This window comes from Ambystoma mexicanum, chromosome 6p, assembly GCF_040938575.1.
Source record: "Ambystoma mexicanum isolate Mex_15411 chromosome 6p, UKY_AmexF1_1, whole genome shotgun sequence".
NCBI classification, from domain to species: domain Eukaryota; kingdom Metazoa; phylum Chordata; class Amphibia; order Caudata; family Ambystomatidae; genus Ambystoma; species Ambystoma mexicanum.
In genome coordinates this window covers 501,686,290-501,711,273 of record NC_090935.1, presented here as the reverse complement: position 1 = coordinate 501,711,273, position 24,984 = coordinate 501,686,290, and the positions used below count along the sequence as shown (strand labels likewise).

General features: G+C 44.1%; 1 long non-coding RNA gene across 1 annotated transcript in view; it reads right to left on the bottom strand.

Moving 5' to 3' along the window:
- Positions 1-1,075: 1,075 nt before the first annotated feature.
- Positions 1,076-24,984, bottom strand: part of LOC138511556 (uncharacterized) — a 348,218-nt gene continuing 324,309 nt past the window's right edge. The window contains exons 2-3 of the long non-coding RNA XR_011280630.1: positions 2,130-2,287; positions 1,076-1,977 (exon numbers count right to left, since the gene is read on the bottom strand). This is a non-coding gene — a long non-coding RNA (uncharacterized lncRNA). The remainder of the gene's footprint in view (positions 1,978-2,129; positions 2,288-24,984) is intronic.

The following is a 24,984-nucleotide window of genomic DNA, read 5'->3' as shown; positions in this document are numbered from 1 at the left end:
AGACACGAAGAACATTAACATGGCAGCGAAAGAACAGAAGTGCTGCCATTACCTATATCAGAGCCTGCAAGACTGTAATTCTGAAATACTGCATGCTGACATAAAATTACTTAACTATTAAATCCAGGCCTCACAATGCTCAGGCAGTAGCCCAAACACCAAGGTCAGTGTGCTGAAGGGACTTCTGTTTAGAAGATGAAACTGCACCAGATAACGTTTCCCAGGGAACACAGAATGCAATTATTAATTTAAATTAGTTTCAATTGGTAGCATTGAGAAACACACATATCCTTGAATGCCAGGTGCAAGTAGTCACGGCGCCTATTGATCCCATAACTAATGAATACAAAGTGCCCCAAGCGGCCGCTGGAGAAAAGCACACACACATTAAGACAGCGAAAGAGCCAATAAATAGCCAAAAGTGAGCTCTGAACAGTGGTCCTCTAGTACATGATGTAAAAATGGTCATTTATTCCAGGCCCAATTAGAAAGTGCACCTGCCACTTCCTTAGCACATCCAGACACAGAGACGACATGCAAAAGCCACAAACAGACTAGCAGATTATGCCTCAGGTCTGGGAATGAGAAGGGAGCAACTTCTTCAAACTGGATCAGAGCGGTTCACCCACCTTTCCTTCCCACCATGTTCCTGGCACAGCATAAAAGTGTCAGAAGCTGGATGAGCAATAACTGGCCAATAAGACTAAGTTCTTCCTATCAAACAGTTTGGTATAGTGCCAATGAATGGCATGGTAATTTGAAATGTATTATCTGTAGAAGGATGCATCTAGGAGTTATTAGTTGTGAAAGAAGCAATAGTAAAAAGGTTCACCTATAGATAACTATGTGTTCTATATTCCACTAACAAATCAAGTAAGAGAGCAGACGTTTTTATGATGATTACTAACTATCTACCCTGCTTTCACACACTTAGGCTGTGGGAGCTCAGACATCAGGCTATATAGAACTGTGTAATGTTGTTTAGGCAGAATACCACGGTCAGTGAAAATCTATTTGCATATTAAAACAAATGTAAAAACATAAAATATAAAATTGTACACAAGTAACTGTTGTATCCAAAATAAATAAATGTCTACTGATGTCTCAAACACAAATCAGATGTTGAGTGTCTGCTCTGGAAGACAGTTTTTTTTTTATTTTTCCATGTGAGGTTAGTAACACAAGTGAAAGGCTTGGTTGCAGTCATGCACATATAATAGCCCTCCCTATTTTAGGGTCTAAACACTTTTGTGTTTCTAGATGCAAAAGAACACATGTGTGACCCAATCTTGTTTCTGTATTCTCTTGGATCTGTCTTCAGGACACAGGTTGTTAATCAGACGTGTGACCTTTACACGTATCTTCCAGTACATGTCATCATGCACATTGGACACTGCAGAAAAAATCACATACAAAAACCAATTTAAAAACCTGACCATAGCTATTTAGCATATTCTGACATGAGCAATATCCCAATTTATATAACCTTCAATTGCTTAGTTGTGTGTGAAGCTTTTTTGAGGAATGTGTCATTTAATGAGGCTGTCCGATGTATTAATTTAATTTCAAACTGAACAAGAGAGGAGGAACCAATTATTCTCTCTGGACCTCCCAGCCGGCATTTCACTTATACTTGGCTCGATCTTCATAAACAAATCATCTTTTTAACAATATTTCATTTAAAACTCAATCAACCTTAACTGTAGAGGCCTGTTTTTTATTACCAGCAACCATATTGCATTAATAAATAACATATTGTCAACCTACAGGTGTGATTGCCACCATATATTGGCTTATATTCCCATATTTTTATACAATCATAGCATTTCTGCTTGATAGATTACCTTTGGCAATGTGTTCACACCAGAGTTTTTAGTTGCCACATAACCCAGGGTGTTGCCATTATTCAGTGTCCATCTGTGGTTTTAAACAGCCCGTCTCAGTCTGTACGGTGTCAGTTATACCAACGTCCCAACTCTGCATGACGAGACGTAAACAAGGAAACACACATGAGCTCTAGCCCAATTGGTAGATTCGTATACATGTAATTATCAAATGCTTTAATGCTCCGCATTGGAAATTCTTTATTGATCTGTCAACATTTCAGGGTACGTGTGCTAATTAGGTACCTTGGATACTCTGCTACAATGAGCTTCTATTGATGCTGCATAAGTCAAAATGCTTCTATAATTCAGGACGCACGTGTGTTTTTGATGATCCAGTGTGGCCGTGTTTTTGATGATCCAGTGCGGCCGTCTTTTAAATGATTTACCCACAGATAATCATTCTACAAATAAAACACAAGAGCGGGACAGTGTAACTACCTTGTGTATACACACTTATTGATTATATTTATTCTATACGTCATGGAGTGCGGCATAAACTCACTTCACTCGTTCTTTCCACTGATGTCGATTCAATGTGCCATTGACAGTGGACAGAGTTTTCTGTGGCAATCAACCGCTGCTCTCACAACTTGTGATTTATAGCGGTCTTATAGGAGCTAGACTGCTGCTGATATTTTTTTCTTTTTTCCTTGCCTGATATCGGGCATGTTGGAAGACTCACAGTTCTCCTTTCATTACATACAAGCATAATCTCTGCATTCTGCATATGATTGTCACATCTGATTCTAAGTTGTGCTGGCCTCGATCTTCTTATTATCAGGTATGTTTTTTTTTATATAACCGACTAATATCTTTGTATCTCATATGTAGATCATATTATATCTACCACTTATTGCAGCTCTTTTCTTTGCTAGTCAAATTTCTAGCACTTACAGATCTGTATTTGGAACGTCCTCTGTATCCTGGCACCGCATCCTACCATGTCCTGGTCCATATTGTTCCCCCTTCATGTACAAATGTATTATATGCAAATGAGTGGGAACAGTGAAACCGGACACATCGGTGTGCTTGCAGACATTATTCAAAATACATGGACAGAAACTGAACAATAACAATGTAAAAGCATCAGAAAGAGGGGATGAGCAGGAGAGAAGGAGAGAAGAGTACAGAAGTAAGGTTAATGCTAGTAGAAGGGTGACGGGGACAGAGAAGGTGAAGGGACCATGAAGGAGGTCACTGACAGAGTCAGCAGAAATATAATAGAGGAAATAGAAAGAGGAGTATATGTGAGGGAAGGTCTTGGAAGTGTCAAGAGAACGAAGCAGAAAGAGGTAGAGTGAGAGGAAGAAGAGTGGGAAGTTGAAGGGGAGGAAGAGCAAGAGGAGGCAACACATGCTCCGCAAACAAGTGTGACCGAAACACTAGAATATCCACTGATAGATTTGTGGGATGACAAGCTATTACGGAGCGGGGGCCCATTGCTCCCAGAGCTTCTCCCAATAAATTTAGGAGAGAAAATACCATGTATGAACAGATTAAGGAATTTCCCAGGCCGTCGAGCAAGCTGCATGTCAATAACCTCTAAACGGATGAAGGGTGTGGTTACACCCGTATGCAAGGCAGGGATGATGCAGTTACCCTTGCTCCAAAAGGGGAGGGAACTGGCTCAGTATGTATCATGGCCACAAACAGATGCAACCAATTTGATGGCTAGCTTACCATCATTGACCACAGGGGCAGGAAAGTGGATTCATGAGTTAGAAAAACAGATGGCAGGAACAAAATTGGCAGGAGGGGACGAGAAGGGTTTATCTGCTTCGATATTGGGAGAGCAATCCCATGATATATGGAAAAGGGAAGGTTATCCCTATGTGATGGCACAAAATAATGCACATGAAGGTTTGCCATTTAACAATTGCAGAACTGATGTTTGGAGGGCATTGAGGGTGCAGTACATAAGACGTGAGTGTGATTATGAAAAAAGAGGAGGATCAAGTGGCATATATACAGGAAATACAAGGGAAGTGGTGTTTAGAAAATGGGAGGATTGGGATAAAAATATACCTGTGTTTTATCACATTTTATGCCAGAGTTTTCCTCAAAGAAGTGCAGAAACAACTATAGAAAATTGCAGGGATTGAAATAAAACAAACGGCCAAGATACAGTATAATATGGTTCATTATTGTGAAATGAGACAAGAGAAGGAGGGGAGAAAAGTCGAAGAGAGGCAAAGAGAGGAAGCATATTTGGGGCAAAAGAAAGTGTTGAGAATAACAGTAAAGGGAGCAGTGATAATGACATTTGGGAGAGAAAATGATGAGCAGGAATGTCAAGGGCAGGGGGCAAGCAGATATGTGGGAGGAAGAAGAGAAAGTAATGATTACCTTAGGGCAAGGGGGTACACACAGAGGAGAAGAGGGTCTGGAATTGGAAGTGGATATGGATGAGGTTTTTTTGGGTCAGGACCACGATTTGGAGGTTATGAAGGTTTTGGAGCACAGTGTTGGATGTGTAGGAGGACAGGGCATTATGAACGGGCATGTAGGAGCAGAGGGGCCATAAACAAGGCATGGCAGCAACCCAGCCCAAGAGCAGGGCCTATATTCCCCCAATATTCTGCACAGACACAGCAAGATCAGGGCACATACATGTACATGCCAGAGCAACCGTTCCCACAACATGACATGCAACCACAGACACAGCCGCAGATGCACCAGTCACTACAGCAGCTGACACCAAGATACATCAATCTGCAGCAGCCACAAATACAACAATCATTGAATCCATAACAAATGCAAACACAATAGTCTGGACAGTGGGGCAGGAATATATTACCACAAATGCCAGTACCCACAACAGGGGGTGCAACAATGGTGGGAGGGAACTCCTTTATAGGAACAGGTAGGAGCATTTCCCCCCACTAGGGCATCCCACAGAGAAGCTTTATGTGTCCAGTACTATCAGTAACTTTTGTTCTGGAAGAGGAACCCCATGTGGGGCTGACAATAGAGTATAGGGTGTTTTCCTTTTTGATTAACTTGGGCGCCAAAATATTGTGTCAGGGAAGGAAGGTTTACACTGTCACAATTAACGATGGACACACACATTTTCTCTGTGGCTATGACAACGGTTCCATTCACAGAAGAGCTACCTATAACAATGGGAGATGATACAATGGCTGCACCATTGCTGCATTACCGGAAGCCACTGGTTAACTATTGGGAAGAGATTTGATGAGGACACTAAACATGACAATCTCATTTACTGAGAAGGTAATAATATGCTCAACACCAGGCATTAATTATGCAAATACAAGAGTGTGCCTACAAGCATTCCATGGATGGAAAGCATTACGAACGATGCTCTTAAATTCAAAATGATTCCTTTATGTGGTATAGCTGTTGTTAGGAGGGCATCTGCAAATAAAGGATACATTGGACCTCATTACGGGTCCAGCGGTAACCCTGCCGGTACTACTGTCCCATAGGACTATGGGGATGGGGACACGGGAGCACTGGCTCCGCTGGTAATGGTGCCGGTGCTCCTGTGAAACAACTACGGGCAGGTACCGTCCCACCCGGCAGGTCTAACCTGCCAGGCAGGAGGGCACCGGCCCGACCAGAGTTCTAGTGTGCCGGTCCAGAAACAACAGTGCCAGTAAGCTTACCAGCACCATTGATTAGAGACTGGCACACTTATAATGAAGCCCATTGTAATGATTACCCACAGAATTTTTGTTTAGAGCTGAAGTACCCACAGATGTAGCAGAAGGGGAGATAATAACAATACATTTAGAAGCTGTACTGGTGCAAGAGGACAGAGTAGTGTTCAATGGGACAGACGCAGAAGCTATTAACTGTCACACCACCATAGCACTGGACTCAACACAGTGTTTGAGCGGCATGACAGATGATAAGCTTTTCGAAGACGAGGATACAGATGATGAAGTGCTCTATTCCATACCAATTGCAAATACAGTGCAGGGAACCACTTAGATAATACCTTTGACTAAAAAGGCACCATATTTATTGCAACAAGTTTTGGCAAAAGTACCAAGTGTACAATGAACCAGTAGCTCCTATGATGTTAGTCTACTGAAATTGATTGGTGGAGTATGAATAAAATTAAATGAGGGAGCAATCTTACCCCAGGGTAAACAGTATCCCATATCAAGGGAAACAGAGAAAGGCATTTATGAAACAATTGCTGCCTTGATGTGACAGGCTATTATTGTGCCCTCTGAAAACCCATGTAACACGACAGTGTATCCAGTGTAAAAAAGCAAAAGGAGGATCTGCCAATTCATACAAGATTCACGCCTCCTGGACAATATTGTGGAGGTGGAATTTACAGTTGTGCCCAACCCGGCTACACCTTTGTGTAACATACCACTGACTGCTACATTTTTACAGTGATTGACCTAAAAACACTTTATTTTCCATTCCACATACACTGTCATTATTTTACAGTGTTTGCATATCACGGGATCAAGCTCCAACACACAAGGCTACCAAAGGGGTACTGTGAGTGCCCCATTGTCTTCACCAGAGTGCTATAGATGGACTTAGGAGACTTACAGACACCCAGTGGTCTTGATACTTTGCTAGTAGGCAGCACCACATAGGAAGAGACTTGGTAACATTATTAACAGTGTTGGCTGAGAATGGATATGAGGTTGACATTGCAGTGCGCTAGAAAGAAGTACTATATTTTGGCCAGAAATATCAAAGGAAGGGAGGATGGTGATGCCTGACAGAGCAGGAGCAATTGCAAAAAATGCCTCATATCCAGAGACAGTGAAAGAATTACAGGAAATCCTGGGGCTATGTAACCACTGATGTGTATGGGTCTTTGACTACAGCGCATAAGTTCACCCCCTTCTAGAAGGATTGAAGGAAGCACAAAAAGAACCCATAATGCGGATAGACAAGAAGTTCAAAGTATTTAAGACCCTGAAAGAACAGACCCCCTGTTAGGACACCAGATTACATGGAAGAATTGTATTTATTCTCACATTCAAACGGATATGTGGTGATGGCTGTCCTCACACAAAAAACTTCATGGGGCACAAACCATTGGCATATTACAGCAGGTCATAGATCCAGTGATGAGAAGGAATTTCCCATGTGAACAAGCACTGGCTGCAGCGACTTTGCAATAGAGAAACCATCTACAACAGCGATGGGCTGTGCAGTAACATTGTATGTGAAGCATGCCCTGTTTGAAGTTCTGTAGTGAAAAGGGGGAACACACACTGCCCTGGGGCCACCCTTAGTACAATAAAATCACTCCTAATCACCCTCCCACACAAGTGAGTATCTATGTGAAGCACAGTGAACTCAGTCTGGAAGAAAGCCAATCACACAGAAACTTTGATGCTTGCATGTATTACTACAGTGTCTAATGAGAACTAAGCAGCATTTTACAATAATATGGGAATGAAAGTGCAAGCTGGATAATACCAATTATCAATCACAGATGAATATGCAATTATGGATCTTACGCTCCTAGGAATCGTGGATGGAGATACGATTGAATCACACCCAGGACCCACGCCACTCAAAGTGCCCGGCACCCCTCGGAAGGTGGGGCTGGCCTAGCCCCCCAAAGGCCTGCACCAGAGCAGGGATGTGATGCTAGGGGTCTCGGCCCTCTAATGCAAGGCTGGTTGTCCAGGTGCTGTTTCTCTTCGTGTGCGTGTCTCACGAACAGCCCAGGATGAGTCCATCCCTAGCTGGCCCAGGTGAAGTTCTCTTATTAGGGGCTGCATGTCAATCACTATGACATACTAGCTTTTCGAGAATCTTCTGGGCCCAACCTTTATGCGGCAAAGTATGTTTTCGCCTGGAAAGTTACAAGACTGGAAACAGCCACTCTTGGCTTCCAGGCTTCGTGTACGTTGTTTTGGGAAGGTCTTACATTCGTGTGTTGTCAGTGAACCTGACTCGACGAGCGAAGAAGAGCAAGGCTGTGCAAGGCTCTGCCTGGCTCCCAAAGGCTGCGCAGAGCCTCTTGCAAAACTAGATGTTTATATCTTCAAGAAGGGCTTTCGCAGTTAACCCCTTACAAGCATGATTGCTCACCCAGTTCAAGAGGCCTGGCTGGATCAGCATTTTCCTCCACGCTTCGAATAAGCTCTAAATACATGCAAGATAGCTCAATAGGTTAATGCAAGTCCAGGTTACTGCAAGCACCTAGTGGCTTTTCATGACATTCCACCCCTTTCGAAGTGAGGCCAGAAAATGCTGTCTCAGTGCCATGGTTTAGAAGCATGTACGGTGTGCTGTAGGCCGATCAACCTTTTTTCCAGCGCAGTCATTCTATTATAGACAAATGTCATCCTGCGCAAGAGCCCAATAAAAACTATAGCAATTAGTATTAGGGAGATCAGCAGCCACGGCAAGGGATGCAACATTATATTAAGCAGCCTGGTGGAGGAGGGAGACCATACAGTGAATACATCCCACCAGTGGTGAGTAGTAACCGATTGCAGATGGTCAGCAGTTTTGATTAATTTATTCCTGCCTATCATAAACTTGCACTCTGCAGAGATAACTGAGGTAGCTAGCGTTTGGAAATATTTCCAAGCAGTTTGAGCAAATTGTCTAATAGCTTGAAGCAGGGCAGTAATCACCCCATAGGGTAGAGTCCAGTTAAGAAGATGTGTGTGCTCGGCATGCAGAGTAGTGTTAGACCACTGCGTCAATGAATATAAGGTGTGAGTAACAATGTCTAAGATAGTCACAACCTGATCTACGCAAAAAACTTGAGGATTCCCTAATAACCTATAATTGTTAATAAGCAAGGAATGATTAGTAACTACGCAGGCTTTATGTTGGTCTATCTGGAAAATGTCAGTCCCATTAATGTGGTATTGCATCCAGGTGCACTCCCCGGCTATGGGGTGCATGCATGGGTCCGGAATCCTTCCAGTTTGGGGATACACCCACCCCTGATCCCAGGGCATGCAGGTGTGACTGTGGATGGTGTAGTTTTGGCTGTCTAACCATTCTCCTCGTATCTGCGGAACCCACCAGGAACCATTTATTTTCATTGACAAGACTATAAAGGGGCACCATATTTCTAAAGTATAAGCGGTTCTGCTAAATTGCATTAAAGCGTGGCATGTGTTATTCATGCAATCAAAAGCAAGCGGTTTAATCCATATGTTTGCTGGTAACTGTAGTTCTGTATGCCAGTGGGTTGAGGATAGTCGCCCCCACTCGGAGCGAAAAGCCAACACCTGCTGATTTAACAAAGTTTGCCATAAAATGCATTGTGTGTCTTTAGCAGTCTTGTTGACCTGCCCTATGGCAGAAAAAATGTCTTCATAGCTAAATTTTGCCATCTCCAGTGGTTGCCAATACTTGTAGCAGTGTTTCGCAGAGTCGGGTTTATCAAGGGGCCCCATTGGGCCAGAAATTTTACAGCAGCGCTGGCATTAGAACCCATAGTGGCTAACTTATTGTGCACAGTTTCTATGACAAAAGCGTTTAGAGCTCCCGTTCCCACCCCCACTGCTCCCTCAATCAATGAATCTAGCCTCCTAGCTAAGCGCAATTTGGCGATGGGCCATAGAAATTGACTCCATTTGTAGCAGCTTGGTAGCAATAAAGAAACATTGCCTCGTGATAAATCTATGTCTAAGTGTACCTCTGTAATGATAGAGGCGTGCATTATGTGTTTGCAATTTAAATGTTGTCTTACTACTGGAAAATCTAACATGTCAACAGTTTCTACTTTGTGTGACTTAAAGAATACCATTCTCCAAGTGGGATGCCTACCATATGCAATATTAGTTTTAGATACAAACACCATACTACCATGGCTGTTTCAACACACAATTGTATGAAATGCATTTAGCTTATTATAGCCCAAAAAAGCTTGGCGAGTACACTCGCTGCAGTCCTAGGGGCAGAAGAAACATGAAACATCAAACAAATTATTGGATCCATTCACTGAAACGTTTGGCCCTAAGATTTCATAAACGCCAATCATATGAGTCAGTGACAAAAGATGCCAGACAATGTGCCATGCCAGTACTTTTGCAGTTCCATGTGGATACTCTTTGTAGCGCTTTTCTCACAGGTTACGGTGCGGTTGTAGTTATCACGCAGGACTGGAGCATCAGGTATAGTGCATGAGATTCTCAGAGTCCATGTAGCGTCTTGCATCAACCCATTCTTTACAGAGAAAGCGTTTGCTTGGCAGGTCAGGAACATCCACAGCAAGACAAGTCCTGTCCCCTTCATACTGCTCTACGTTTGTGGTGTGAGCCTAGTAGCAGGAATATAAGCAGGCATGTCAGAATTCTGCAAAAGTACAACACAAGTACTTCCAACACCTTGACTTAACACCTCCCCAGCCTCAGGCTTTTTGTTTGGATGGTGAACCTACACCTTTTTTCCCATGCTACCGAAGCCTCCTTCTCCCTTCAGTGTAGTGTCTGGGGCTTGCTTACTTTCAACCACTAGGGGAAAAACTGATTGCTCACAAATCAATTGTGCAATTCAGTCATATTTGGTTAATGGTACTGCAGATGCACCAGCATTATGTAAAAGTACCGAAACAGTCCCTCTATAATCAGGATCAATCAGACCTCCCAAAATGTCAATGCCTTTTTTCGCCAGGCTGGATCAATGCGTCCATAAGTGCCAGCCGGCAATTTGATGCCAATACCCAGCAATATGGATTTGGTTTGCCCCGCTGGTATAACATCATCTTCATAGGTAGATAAATCAAGTCCAATGCTGCCTGCAGTGGCTTGCACAGGCAGCTTTGCTTCTTTGTCAGTTTTCCACACAATAAGAGTCTTTGTGGATTCCATTTTCTCACTTGTCAGTCTCACAAAGGGTGTCTGCCGGTTTCCCAATGGACGATTGTTCAGTTCAAACAGTGCTTGTGCCAGGTGTTTGGACCACCCCTTGAGAGTGTGGGTCTTAGTCAGTTTCTTTATTTGTTGCTTGAGCAGCCCATTGCTGCGCTCCACCAGAGCAGAGGATTCTGGGTATCGACTGATGTGCAGTGTCCATTTGATGCCTTGTTCTAGCGCCCAGTTCTGCACATTGTGTCCAGCAAAATGGCTGCCGTGATCTGATTGGATTTCATCTGGAATGCCATAGTGCCTGATGAGGTATTGCATTCCTTGCAAGGTAGCCCGTTGATCTGCATGGGCAACTGGATAGGCTAAAAGCAGTCCAAAATAGGTGTCTACCATGGTCAACACATAATGCTTTCCATTTTCGGGTGGTAAAGGGCCAATGTAGTCAACTTGCCATACGCTAGCAGCTCTTTCACCTCTTCTCAAAGGGCCTTGAGGCTTCCTCTCCAGCGGGTAGTGCTTCACTTCGCAGCACACGGAACATTGGGAGGCAGCTTGCTTGGCATGATCCAGGGTAATGGGCAATTGTCTCCTCTTAGCCCATTCATAGGTACCTGCTTGCCCTAGACGCCCTGATGTTTGTTGTGCCCAGTCCGCCATGCCTCTCAATACCTCAGCTTCTTCAGGTTTTGTCACTGGGCGAATCTTTGCCATTTTATCCACTTCGTTGTTGAACAGGGCAGCCAGTGAGGTGTCAGGGGGCATGTGTGCATCGACATGCCCAATGCAGATTTTGCACCTCTCACCTTTACACCACATCTCTTCCCAGATGTCCGGCCCTTCCCAGATCGGAGTGTTCTTGATCTGCCAGCCGTCTCTTCTCCATGCCGGCGCCCAATGCGTCAGGCCTTGATATGTGGCCCAACTGTCCGTGTATATGTATGCAGTCTCTGTCTCTTTCACCTGTTTAATCACGGAGGCCACCGCCTGCAGTTCAGCATATTGACTGGATCCTCCCACACCTTCTCTCATCAGCAGTGTTTCTCGGTGGGGCTGGAATGCAACAGCTTGCCAGTGTCAATGCCCTTTATCATACATTGCGGTGCCGTCTGTGAACCATGCAGAATTTTGTTCTTCCTCTGTCAATGTATCATAGGCGGGTGCGACTTTGAAGGGAGATTCTGGCAATGCCACTGGGGTGCTCGGTTCAGGCATCGCTTCCAGATCCATTGCCTCCAGCATTTGTTCTTGCAGTCTGGAAACCTCTGTGCGGCCAACTTTCGAAAGTTGCTGTAAATACCATTTCCATTTGACATGAGTAGCGTCTTGCGCTCTGCCACTTTTTCCGCTTGCAGCAGTGTCGCGTACCCAGCCCATGATCGGAATTTCTGTGCAAATTGTCACTGTTTGCTCGCCTGTGATTCTTTCAGTCTCAACTAGATCCCAGTACACTGCAGCAACTTGTTTCTCAAACGGAGTATATCTTGTCATAGGAGCTGTGAGTTTTCTTGACCAGAAACCGTGCAGCACTCTTTTCTGTCCTTGCTTTTGCCACAAGCTCCACACAGCAACATCATTGTAGACAAGAATTTCCAGTTTAAAAGGATCAGTTTTTATCATGGGGCCCAGAGTGATGTAATTCTGCAAAGCGTCCGTAGTCTGCTGAAAGACAGACTGTTGCTCTAGGCCCCATGTAAAATCATGTTTCTTTCTGGTGACTTTGTAGATGGGTTTCAGTATCAGGCTTAAATAAGGTATGTGATTTCTCCAAAAACCCATTAACCCAATGAACCTTTGTGCCTCTTTTTTATTTGCTGGTGGAGTCATCTGCTGAACCATGTCATTTACAGGGTCGGGAATTTTCTTAACTGACCCAGACTAGATTGCACTTAAAAAAATTTCATCTTGAGCGGGCCCCTTTACCTTTTTGGGATTTATGGCCCCCCCTCGGTTTTGCATGTGTGTGATCAACTTTTCAGCAGCCTTTTCTACATGTTCTTTCTCAGCACTGGTCAGCTTGATGTCATCAATGTAATGAGCAACATACACATCATCCAACTGTACCATCTTCAAGTCTCTGGCAATCAATCCATGACACAGAGCGGGACTATGCAAATACCCCTGGGGCAATTTAGTGAAGGTAAATTGTCTGTCTCCCCAAGTGATAGCAAATTGGTCTTGTGATTCAGTGTCAATATCAATGGAGAAAAATGCATTGGCCAAGTCAAGGACCACATGCCATTCACCCACTTCTTTCGTAAGGTTTTCAATCAGGGTAATTATGTCTGACACCGCCACAGCTAAGGGTGGCACCTTCTTGTTCAAAGCACGAAAATCAATTGTCAGACGCCGTGCCCCATCTGGCGGCAAACAGGCCAGATCGGTGAGTTGAATGGACTGACTGCCAGCCTCATTATGCCAGCTTTCACCAATGACTCAATAGTTTCCCCAATCTCTTTGTGCCCTCTTGGCAACCTGTACTGTTTCACGCCCACTGGCTCAGCAGGAGAATGTAAATGCAAGGGGGACCATTTTGCATGCCCAACCACCACAGGGTTAACAACTCTCACATGGATATTCCGATTGCCAAAAACAAATTCACCTAAATCTGTAGTCACACTTTTGTCCAACAACACATCCATGCCCAATATGTACTCCAGAATGTCTGCAATCAAGACATTTACTGTGAAAGGAAATCCCTCGCCAATTGACATCTTTACATTAAAGGCTTTTGCAACAGTTTCTACTCCCCCATAATCATTGACTAAAACTCTGGGACCAGATAATTTACTGGGATTGCCATTCAAAATGGTTACCTCAACTCCCGTGTCTAATAGAGCCAATGCGTGTTTTACTTTCTCATCCAAATACAATGCAAGTGGCACAAAAGAGCGTCTGTCTCTGGGACTGGTTCTCTTTATAAACCCTACATCAAAGACAGAGCCAAGCCCTTCAATCAAAAATGGGGTTGGGACCTCCCACTTGTCCTTTGCAAAATCAGGGTAACCTTTTGCTCTCACTTTGGGTTCAACACCTCTTCTTCAGAATGTGCAGAAGGCCTAGTTTTTGCCTGACACCTGTTTCTTCAGTTTTTTCCATTTCTCAAGCAGCACAGGTGTAGGTTTACCGGCTATCTCTTCCTTTGGAACGCCCGCTTTTAGCAGGTCCACCCACATTTGCATGCGCGTGACTTCAATTGTGTCAGTTTTCTCTCTGAATCATTACTCGCCGCCACTAGGCGCGCCACTTTGCGCACATCCAACCCTTCTAATTGCCCTAGCAGAAGTGCAACCTCACCAATGGCTTTACCTTGAGCTTGGCCCAGCAGCGAAAGCAATGCTCCCTTTATATGACCTGGGGCATTCCTCAGCAAGCACACGCGCATTTCAGCTGTAAACATCTCTATGTCAGGCCCTGCAAAATTTGCACTGTACATTGCGCACTGTAACCCCATCTCTCTAAGATTATCTGTCGCTTCAGGTAGGGACCCCCAGGGGTCCCAAGTTTCTTCCATATCCATTGGGCTTGCATACAGATTTATTAGGGCAGTCTGAAGCCAATTAAACAAGGAATGTGAGCCTTGCTGCCCGAGCGCGCCGCGCAACATCTTTCCCAGCATTACATTAGTAGTGATTGAACCCATTTTTAATAGTTCTTCTGGGGTTAAGAAGATGCCATCCACACATGTATCCCACCCTCTTAAAAGCCACTTCAAAATCAGTTCACCTGCCCTCTGTCTAAACAACTTGGCAATGTCTAAAAGCTCTGTCTGAGTGTAATCGTGGACAATCCTAGTATTCTGAAAGTTTCCACCGCCAGCTTGGCCTTTTGACTTGTTAGTGATTAATGGTCGCGCTGGATAATCACATTTCTTTGGAGCACATTCCAGCTCCTCTCACTCAGAACAGTCCAACTCTGCAAGTCTGACTTCAACGAATTCATCCCAGTCAAATGCCTGTTCGGTTTCGCTTTCACTAACCTCACCAGACCATAAATTTGGGTCCCAGTTATCTTTCCTAAATAATGTGCGAATCCTTATCTTCGACGGATTGCCCCGCCGCTGTCTGTGCCTGTGCATGGCTACACGCACAGCTAAAGAGGCACACCTGTCCTCCATCTGATCGGCCCGCTTAACGGATGATTCAAGGGTCTCTCTCATAATGATTTGTTGCTCCTGGAGCAGGGAAATCTCATCGTTCAGTTTGCAAATCTGTGTGTCTTTTAGCAATTCATTCTCATGCAACTTCCTGAGCACCTGCAGGAATAACCAGCCTACGTTTCCTGCTGCTTTTTGCTCCCATCTGCATTTCCCAAGCGGCAAACTCTCCAAACACTCACTAATTACCGCTGGGGAAACATCATTTTCAAGCATGTCCCCTGCCCTCAGGGCCGAATACTGATGCAAAATGTCTGCCATGCCCGACCAGGCATTTGTTGCCGGCCATCCTGGAATGTGACAGAGTGCACTATCTCCCTCATTGCATTCATCCTTCTGCCTGTTTCTTCCAGAAAGGCATTGTGCTCGCAAACCCTGCTCACAGCGCCAAATGTAGTGAAAAGGGGGAACCCACACTTCCCTGGGGCCAGGCCTTAGTGCAATAAAATCACTCCTAATCACCCTCCCACACAAGTAAGTATCCATGCGAAGCACAGTGAACTCAGTCTGGAAGAAAGCAGAACACACAGAAATTTTGATGCTTGCATTTATTACTACAGTGTCTAATGAGAACTAAGCATCATTTTACAATAATATGGGAATGAAAGTGCAAGCTGGATAATACCAATTATCAATCACAGATGAATATGCAATTATGGATCATACGCTCCTAGGAATCGTGGATGAAGATACGATTGAATCACACCCAGGACCGACGCCACTCAAAGTGCCCGGCACCCCTCGGAAGGGGGGGGACAGGCCTAGCCCCCCCAAAGGCCTGCACCAGAGCGGGGATGTGATGCTAGGAGTCTCGGCCCTCTAGTGCACAGCTGGTCATCCAGGTGCTGTTTCTCTTCGTGCGCGCATCTCACAAACAGCCCAGGATGAGTCCCTCCCTAGCTGGCCCAGGCTAAGTTCTCTTATTAGCGGCTGCATGTCAATCACTATGACGTACTAGCTTTTCGAGAATCTTCTGGGCCCAACCTTTGTGCGGCAAAGCATGTTTTCGCCTGGTAAGTTACTAGAAGAAACAGCCAGTTTTGGCTCCCAGGCTCTGTGTATTTGGGAAGGCCTTACATTCCTGTATTATCAGTGCACCTGACTCGCCGAGCAAAGAAGAGCAAGGCTGTGCAAGGCTCTGCCTGGCTCCCAAAGGCTGTGCAGAGGCACTTGCAAAACTTTGTCTTCAAGAAGGGTTTTCGCAGTTAACCCCTTACAAGCATGCAGGTTTACCCAGTTCAAGAGGCCTGGCTGGATCAGCATTTTCCTCCACGCTTCGAATAAGCTCTAAATATACGCAAGATAGCTCAATAGGTTAATGCAAGTGCAGGTTACTGCAAGCGCCTAGAGGCTTTTCATGACACGTTCTTGAAAAAACAACGTCCACACAGACTACACAGCGAGCATCAAGATATGAGGTCATAATATCCAATCTATCAATAAACCTTGTTAGATGTTGCACGATCAATCCTGTGAGATTCATTGCTGAACCAGTAGAGGGAGTAGAATGGTTAATTACTGTTCTGCACACAGTGGCATACATGATAATATCTGCCCCAGAAAAAGAAACAAAGTCAAAAGGGAGCAGAGGTGGTCTTCGTTGATGTTTTATCGTCAATGATTAGAGTGTGGGCTTGAGGCATTCAGTAGAAGCAGTGATGAGGAATAGGGGCAATGATTTTGAGATTGTGGCAAGTATCAGATTACCAGAAAATTGTTCCGTGCAGGCAGCTGAGTTAGTAGCAATGATATTAGATTCGCAGAGCACACAGACCTTGTAGTGACAATACTTTCTGACTCCCATGTGATATCTACAGTACATCCAGGACTGTCACAGTGGAAAAGGAGGGGCTTTCAGCATGCAGACGGCACAGCAGTACAGCATGCCCCATTACTAGGAAGAACTAGATGCACTGGTATATCCCATGGCTGCCGCAGTGGTGAAGAGCACATTCCACACTAGGGACTCAGACTTAATTTCCAGTAGCTATGAAGTTACAGATGCAGAAGTAAAAAGGACAGCATGTTTCCCACAAATAGCAGATATAGCAATTTCCCCACAATAAATAATGCTCAACATGAAGATACAGGAGGGCTATAATGCCTTAGCATTGACAGAAATAGTGGAGCTACAGGGATGTGCAGCACAGACAGAACAGGATCAACGGATAAAATGGGGATGCTCGTTATCCCCTACCGATCTGGTATAGTGACAAAACAGCACAGGGAAACCTGTGATGCCACTTGAGCTACTTACAGTTGTGATGGAACAAGTATACTACCCAGCACACCTCCCAAGGGAATATGTTGCAGCAGATGTTTCAGAGAGTGGTTTGTTCCAAACTTGCATGAGCATGTGGTGAACTTTATTGTCAATTGTGCTCTGTGTCAGCAATATAGTGTTGAACACACCTTGAGAATGATAAGAGCAGCAATACCCCACTCTACAGGCCCATTTCGTCATTTGCGTATAGAGTATGTGAATATGCTTCAAAATGGATACCAATACATGATCATGGTGGTGTGTCCCTTTTCACGCTGGATAGAAGAAGGACCATGTACCCATTCAGACACAAAGTTTGCTGCTAAATTCCTTGTACGTCAAGTGTTTCCCCGATGGTTAGTGTGTGAAGTGCTGTCATCAGATTACAGACCAAACTTTGCAAGTGAGCATTTTTTCTGAAATTACATCCCTGCGTGGCATCAAGCACAAACTTTCTTCTGCTTACCACCTTGAGGCTGACAGTGTTGTGGAATGCCATAAATAGCCTGTTGAAGGAACCCATAGCGAAATCGAGAAATACGAATCACAAACATTTGCTGCACTGCCTTCCCCTGGCTCTTGTTGCCTTTACGCAATCAGCCAGGCTCAGACCACCACCTCACGCACCATGAAATAGTGACAGGCAGAAGAAGTCAAGTCCCCATCGCTCCTCCCTCACAGGCTCGATTGGATGCAGAGAGCTCTGCTACTGTCCTAGGTGATGAGATGCATGATTATTTAACTACCATGACTACTGTTTGCAATTTATTTCTCAACAGATAAAGGTGTGGCGGGGGGCCAAGAGGCAACCAATGATAACAGAGAGGGAATTGTAGATGTAAATGCTGTAATACCCCACTTATAACTTGTCCCAGATGATTAAATATATGTGAGGCACTTCATCCGCAAGCCATGATTCGAGGGCCCATATTCTGTCCAGTATGCAACCCCCTCTGCAGTAAAAGTGTGTTGAAAGAAAGCGTGGATGCATATAGGTGATGGGAAAAGATATATACGCAAGCCCCTCTGTTGGATGAAGAGCAGCCAGGAGAAGCAGAAGAAGAGTTCTGCAACAGTCCTGCACGATCTCATGGGTGAACACGCGGGACCAGGGAAGTGCAGCATTTGTGGGAGGTTCTGCATCAGAGTCGCCTCAGAAATCCTAAAACGTGAGTATGCCTGTTCACGAAGAACAATAGCTGTGTACTTATGTATGATTTGTTTTTTTTTAGGTGTGGAGGCCTGGAAGAAGAGGATAAAGAAATATTTCTGGTGAACTAGGGAGTGATATGCTGTTGATGTGACCCGGAGAGACCACGTGGTTGTAGAAATAGAAATTATAAGGAGATATTGAAGAAGAAGATGCCCCTATTATATTAAAGGATGACAGCATTACGTAGGTTTAGTATTGGAAAGAAAAGAGGATATTCCTCAGAGGGGGAAGGGCATGCTGTGCAGTGTAGGACGGTCCTGAATATGTGGAAAGGACCTAGTTATAAAGCATTGGTGTTTTGTATAGATATTGGTTGTTGTACATTTTGACAGAGTAGTATTTTTGTGTTGAGGTGAGTAGAGGTTTATGATGAGATATTGATGTGTATGGAGGGGTGTAAGTTGGACTGGAATTTTGGATAAAGTGCTTTTTGGGGTATATAATAAAAGTTGGCAGGGTAATTTGATTAAGGGAAAGGGGAATAAGGTGATGAGCACTACTCGAACAGTGTTGAATAATAATATTGTTAAGTAGAGTATATTACTGTATATGATGGATTCCCCATGGCACACATGTGCAAATCACTACTCCAATATCAGGAGAACATTTTCAAATACCACACAGAATGAGTACAGGAAAAAGCAGGTAAAATGGTTAGGCAATGGCCCAGGGAGAAGACACACACAATGGAAATATTGCAGCATATACACACACACTTGACTGCCACATATATCGGGAAGAATTTTAAAAACAGACTAAATATTCTCAAACTATGGAAGATGTTTGAGAATGAGGAGGAAAGCAAGTTCGATTTTATTTATGTGAAGTGCAATGAAATGCACGTGCCGCAACTGCTCCACCTCTTCCGCAATGCTCTCCAGTATTAACCAGGCAGTTACAGTAACAGCCAGCCACGGGATATACAAATCCCCGGTTTATATCCCCCAATGAAGACAGTGACAAAAGGGCAGGACAGATAAAAGAGGATACACAAAACTCTTGAATTGCAGGTAGAGAATGGGGTGTGCTGGCATTTAGAAGCGCAGGTGTGAAAGGCAAAGGAAGAGTTACAAATGGAGAGGCAAGCAAGAAGAAAGGGCTAGAAATAGGGACAGCTCCAAATAAATAGAGAGCAGGACAACATATGTTTGACCCCAAAGTGAGACTGCCTGCAGAAGTTACTGCACAGAGACAGAGGGGGTCCGGCTGAGTGCCGGAGGGTTTGAGTGAACAAATAAGGGGGAGAGAGACTGCTCTGAGTGTTGGACAATCTTGCAGTATTGTCTATGATGCAGTTCATGGGGACAATGTAGAGGAATGGGTGGGTAATGAAGAAGAGTTTGATGATGTTCATGGCAACGACCAGCAAGCTGAAGAGGAAGGGTTACCAAGGCCCCCATTCCCCACTCCCCTGGTAAATGAGAGAATCGAATCATAATGTAGATATAGGCTTCAATGCCTGCCAGGTCACTGTATGGCCATGGCCACAGGGCAAAAAGCAAAGCTTGTACACACATGCATGAAGCGGAGTACGCAGTGTCTCTTGTTACAGAATGGGACAGGGTTAAGATATGATATGATTGGGTAGTTATAATGCCCTTAATACCCAGAGGTTTCTAAGTGCGGACCTGGGGATCGAACCTGTGTTGCTCCATGTCATCTTGCTTCCAAGGTGAGGACGTTGCCCCCGAGCTATCCTCCTAAGGATTGGTGCAGTACATCCCATGGCTCCAGACAGATAAGGATAATTGAATAGCTTATGTGCTGTCCCTGAAAGCAGGGGCGGCAAGTGGATTCATATACTGGAAAAGAAAACAGCAGGAATAACGCTAGCTGTGGCAGACATGAAGAGCTCATTGACTTTGATATTGGGAGACCAGAGACCAGGCAGATGACCTCTGGAAGAGGGCAGGATAGCCAGGAGTAATAGCAAATAGTAATCAGCATGATGGGTTGCCATTTAATAATTGTAGGGCAAATGTGTAGAAAGAATTAAGAGTAATGTACCCAGATACATCAGACATGACGGGCATAGTGACGCCGAAAATAAAACCAGATGAGGACCACGTGCAGTAAATTGAAGAGATGAAGAAAAAGTGGAGATTAGAAAAAATATCTGGGTGAGACAAAAATATCCCCATATTTTATTGCATTGCATGTCAAGGTCTTCCTGACAGCGTGCAAATGCATCTGCAAAAGGTAGTAGGGATCAAGATGGAAACATGGCCTGAAATTCAATTGCATATTGTTCATTTTTGTAGATTGAAACAGGAGAAAGAAAGTAGAAGACAGAGTGAGTGAGGAAGAAAAATGAGCGCAAATGAAATTGGCGAGGAGAGCAGTAGAAGGAGCAATGATTACACACACTGGGGAAGAACAATATCAGCAGGGTTACCAGCAGGAGGCACCAATGGGATTTAATGAAAGAAGAGGAGAACAGATGTATTATCCCAGAGGGAGAGGAAAGTTGCAGAGAGGAGGGGGGTGGATTTGGACAAGTATATGGATGAGGGATTTGTCAGCAGTAGATCTAGATTTGGTGACTATGGGAATTTTGGAGGACAATGTTGGACATCTGGAATGACAGTACATTATGCACAAGACTGTAAAAGCAGAGGAATAGCACCATATGGATTGGTGCCACTGGGTAACAGAGGAAGGACAGCACATTTTGCAACCACATATTCTCCACAACAGCAGACACAGTATTCATATCATGCACCACAAACACAGCATATGCCATATGTCCAGACAAATAGTCATGATTATACACAACAACAAGCACATCCCCAAGTTCATCAGCAGCAAACAAACACTTTACAAGGCCAAGTTCAGCAGACAGCACAGTGGAATAAATGTTTGATACCAGCTGGTGTTGTACCACATTTTTGGGGGGGCTGCATTTATGGGAGGGAATCGCTTTCTATCAACAGGCACAAGCATGTACCCGCAATAGGACAGCCCACAGGGGGCTCTGCTTTGTCCAGTACTATCAGTAACTAAAGACCCAGAAGAGGTACCAATGGTGGATGTGAGGATAGGGAATAGGACATTCTCTTTATTAGTTGACACAGGGGCGCCTAGGTATTTCTTCAAGGAGGAGGATTACCGTTGCCAGGCATGATTATGGACGCACAGGGATATCCTGGGGCTATGATGATGGTTTATTTTACTGAATATTTACCAGTTACAATTGGGTCATGTACATTGTCAGTACCTTTGTTATATTCACGTAGCACACCAGTGAACATCTTAGGTGGAGATTTGATGCACAAATTGAACCTGAACTTTTCATTTACAGAGAAGGGCATAGTGTGTTCCATGCTAGGCATTCATTATCTGAATGCCAAAACATTAATTCAACTGTTTTGTGGCCAGAGAGTTATGAGAGTTATGAGAGGAGTGCCACTTACTACACAATTGTTTTCTTATGGATTGCAGGTGTTGTTAGGATGGGTCCCCAGAAAAAATGACAAACTATTATTCTTTTATCCCACAGAGTTTTTCTTTTGGCCCAATGTATTAGCGGACAGGGAGCAAGACACAGCGAATATGGTGCATATAAAAGCAGCAGTGGTGAGGGAATGTAGAGTGATTTTGCATGCGATAGATGAAGAAGGCATTGACTGGTGTATAGTTTTAGCAATTGATCCAGTGCTGCGACTGAGCAACATTACTGACAAACAGTTGCTCTAAGATGATGACGATGACAATGATTTTATTTGTCAGACAAGTATCCCATGTCAATTGAAAATATAATACACAGAGGACCCCAAGAGAATATTACTGGCTAAAAGAGTGTCACTGTATTGTCCCGAAGATTTTGAGAAGTTGCTCCAGGAATTATGGACCAGTAATCCTCATGATGTAGTTTGTCTTAAAAGCTTAGCAGCAGTTAGAATTACATTGAAGAAGGGAGCAATATTACCCTGAGTAAAGTAATACCCTATGTCAAGAGAGGAGGACGAAGGAAAATACGAGACTGCGCTGATACAGCAAGGCATACTAGTACCATCACAATCCTCATGTAACATGGCTGTGTATCCAGTGAAAAAAGCAAAGGGAGGGAAATGGAGATTCATACAAGATTAGCACCCCTTGAACAACATAGTGGAAGCAGAGTTCCCAATTGATTCCAATACAGCATCAAGGGTGTGTAACATACCCACTATTGCCAAAGCTTTTACAGTTACTGATTTGAAGAACACCTTCTTTTCTGTTCCATAGCATCCAGACTCACTGTACCTTACTTTGTTTGCCTATAGAGGGAAAATACTTCAGCACACAAGATTGTCAAAGAGGTATTGTGAATCCCCTGGTGTTTAATAGAGTTTTACAGATGGATTTGGAAAACATACAAACCCTATGCACAGTAATACAATATGTTGATGACATGTTGGTGTATAGTACCACAGAAGAAGAATGTAGGGAAGATTCAGTGATGCTCTTAACATTATTGGCAGAAAAGGGGTACAAGGTTGACAAAGACAATTTCCAGTCTTGTCAGAAAGAGGTAATTTATCGGGGACAGATAATTTTAGCAGAAGGAAGATGACACTAGAAAGAGCAGAGGCTATCCACAAAATGCCCCACCCAGCCACAGTGAAAGAAATGGGATTAACATTAACATTGTGCAATTGCTGCTGATCATGGGTTTTTGACTACAATACGTATATCAAACCCCTGTTGGAAGGGTTAAAAGAGGCTCGGAAAGAACATGAAGCGCTCAGATGGACAGAAGAGATGGCTGAAACATTGAATGAATTTAAAGATGCAATTATACACACTCCAGTTTTAGCACCACCAGATTATGCAGTAGAGAGTTTTGATGATAGCTGTCCTCACACAGAAATACTTGATGGGGTACAAACCCCTAGCATGTTACAGTGCGCTGTTTGACCCAGTAACGAAGGGACATTTCCCATGTGAGCAAGCATTGGCTGCAGCAGTATTTGCTATTGAGAAATCAGTATCAATAATGACGGGCTGTACATTGACACCTTATGCGTAGCACACCCTGTTTGCAATTGTTCTGAAACCGAAAAGCATGCTCATGACACAGTGAGTGTCTGGCTATGAAGTGATCATATCCAATCCTGCAGTTAAGATTGCAAGGTGCTGCATTGTGAATCAGGCAGCCTTTATCGCTGAACTGGTAGAGGACAGCCATTACGTACTTGATTGTTCTACATATATATATGATGACATACCCCAGGTGAATGAGAATTCACTTGAGGGGAAGAAATTGTGTTTGTTGATGGTTCATCGACGATCGATCCTAGCATGGGATTGAGACATTAGGACTCATCAGTTGTTCATAGTGAGGATGGAGACCTTGATGTAATAGCAAGACAGCGATTGCCTCCACACTATTCAGGGCAAGCAGCGGAACTAGTGGCATTAATAACAGCATTACAGTTGTACACCGATAGAGAGCTGACTATGTTTTCGATTCGGCGTAAGTGACATCCACAGTACATAAAGGATTGTCCCGTTGGAAATGAAGGGTGTTCCAGCAATCAGACGGCATGCTAGTGCAGCATGCCATACTGTTGTCCAAAGGGATTGATGGGCTCTCAATGCTTACATCAGTAGCAGTGATGAAGTGCTTCGCCCATACTAATGGTACAGATTTGATAGCACACAGCAATGATGCAGCAAACCAGGCAGCCAAAGAAGCTACCTATTTGACAGAGATGTTAGGTTTAGTATTGTCAACAAGTAATGTGAAAGTACACCACAAGGAAATAGCAGAACCATGTAGTACAGTTTCACTGACACAGATTATTGAGTTGCAAGGATGCATGTCCCAGGAAGAGCATGAATTATGGACAAAAGGGGGCTGTTCATTGTCCCTTGCAGACCTGGTGTGGCGGCAGAATATCATCGGAAAGCCTGTTTTGCTACTGGAATTATTTACAGTAGCATTTGAACAGTTTCACTACCCTGTGCATGCGTCTAGAAAATACATAGCAGTGGAATCGCATGAAAAGTGATTCATTCCCAATTTGCAGGAGCATATTCAAAATGTTATTGTTAACTGTGCAGTTTGTCAGCAATTCACTGTGTGGCATACATTGAGGACGGTCAAGGCAATATCACCCTACCCTTCTGGGCAATTTCGGCATCTCCATATTGATTATGTTGTTAGGACACAACAATGTAATGGCCATTGGTATATGATTGACATGATTTGTCATTTTTCATGCTGGATAGAGGCAGCGCCATGTGCCCATCCAGACACCAAATCAGCAGCTAAATTCCTCGTACTTGATGTATTTCCCCGCTGGGGAGTGTGTGAAGTGATACTATCTGATAATGGACTGCTATTTGCAAATGATTTGCTCAAAGACATTGGGTCTCATTAAAAGTATGCCAGTCCGGTAACAATGTTACCGGACCAGCATACTCTGAGTTATACGAGCGGGTGCCTTTCAGCCCACCAGGTTTGACCTGGCAGGCAAAATGTTACCCGCTCGCAGACCTTGACGGATGCACTGGCACTGTTGCACACAGGGCCGGTGCATCCATCCTTCCCATTCCCATCGAGTCCAATGGGACTCGAATGTGAATGGGGAGTAATTTTTCCCATCGCACCGGCAATGGGCAATTGCTGCCACCGCCCCATTGCCGGGCGCTGGAAATAAATGACTCCGGAGGCAGCCGTGCCATTTTTTACTGGC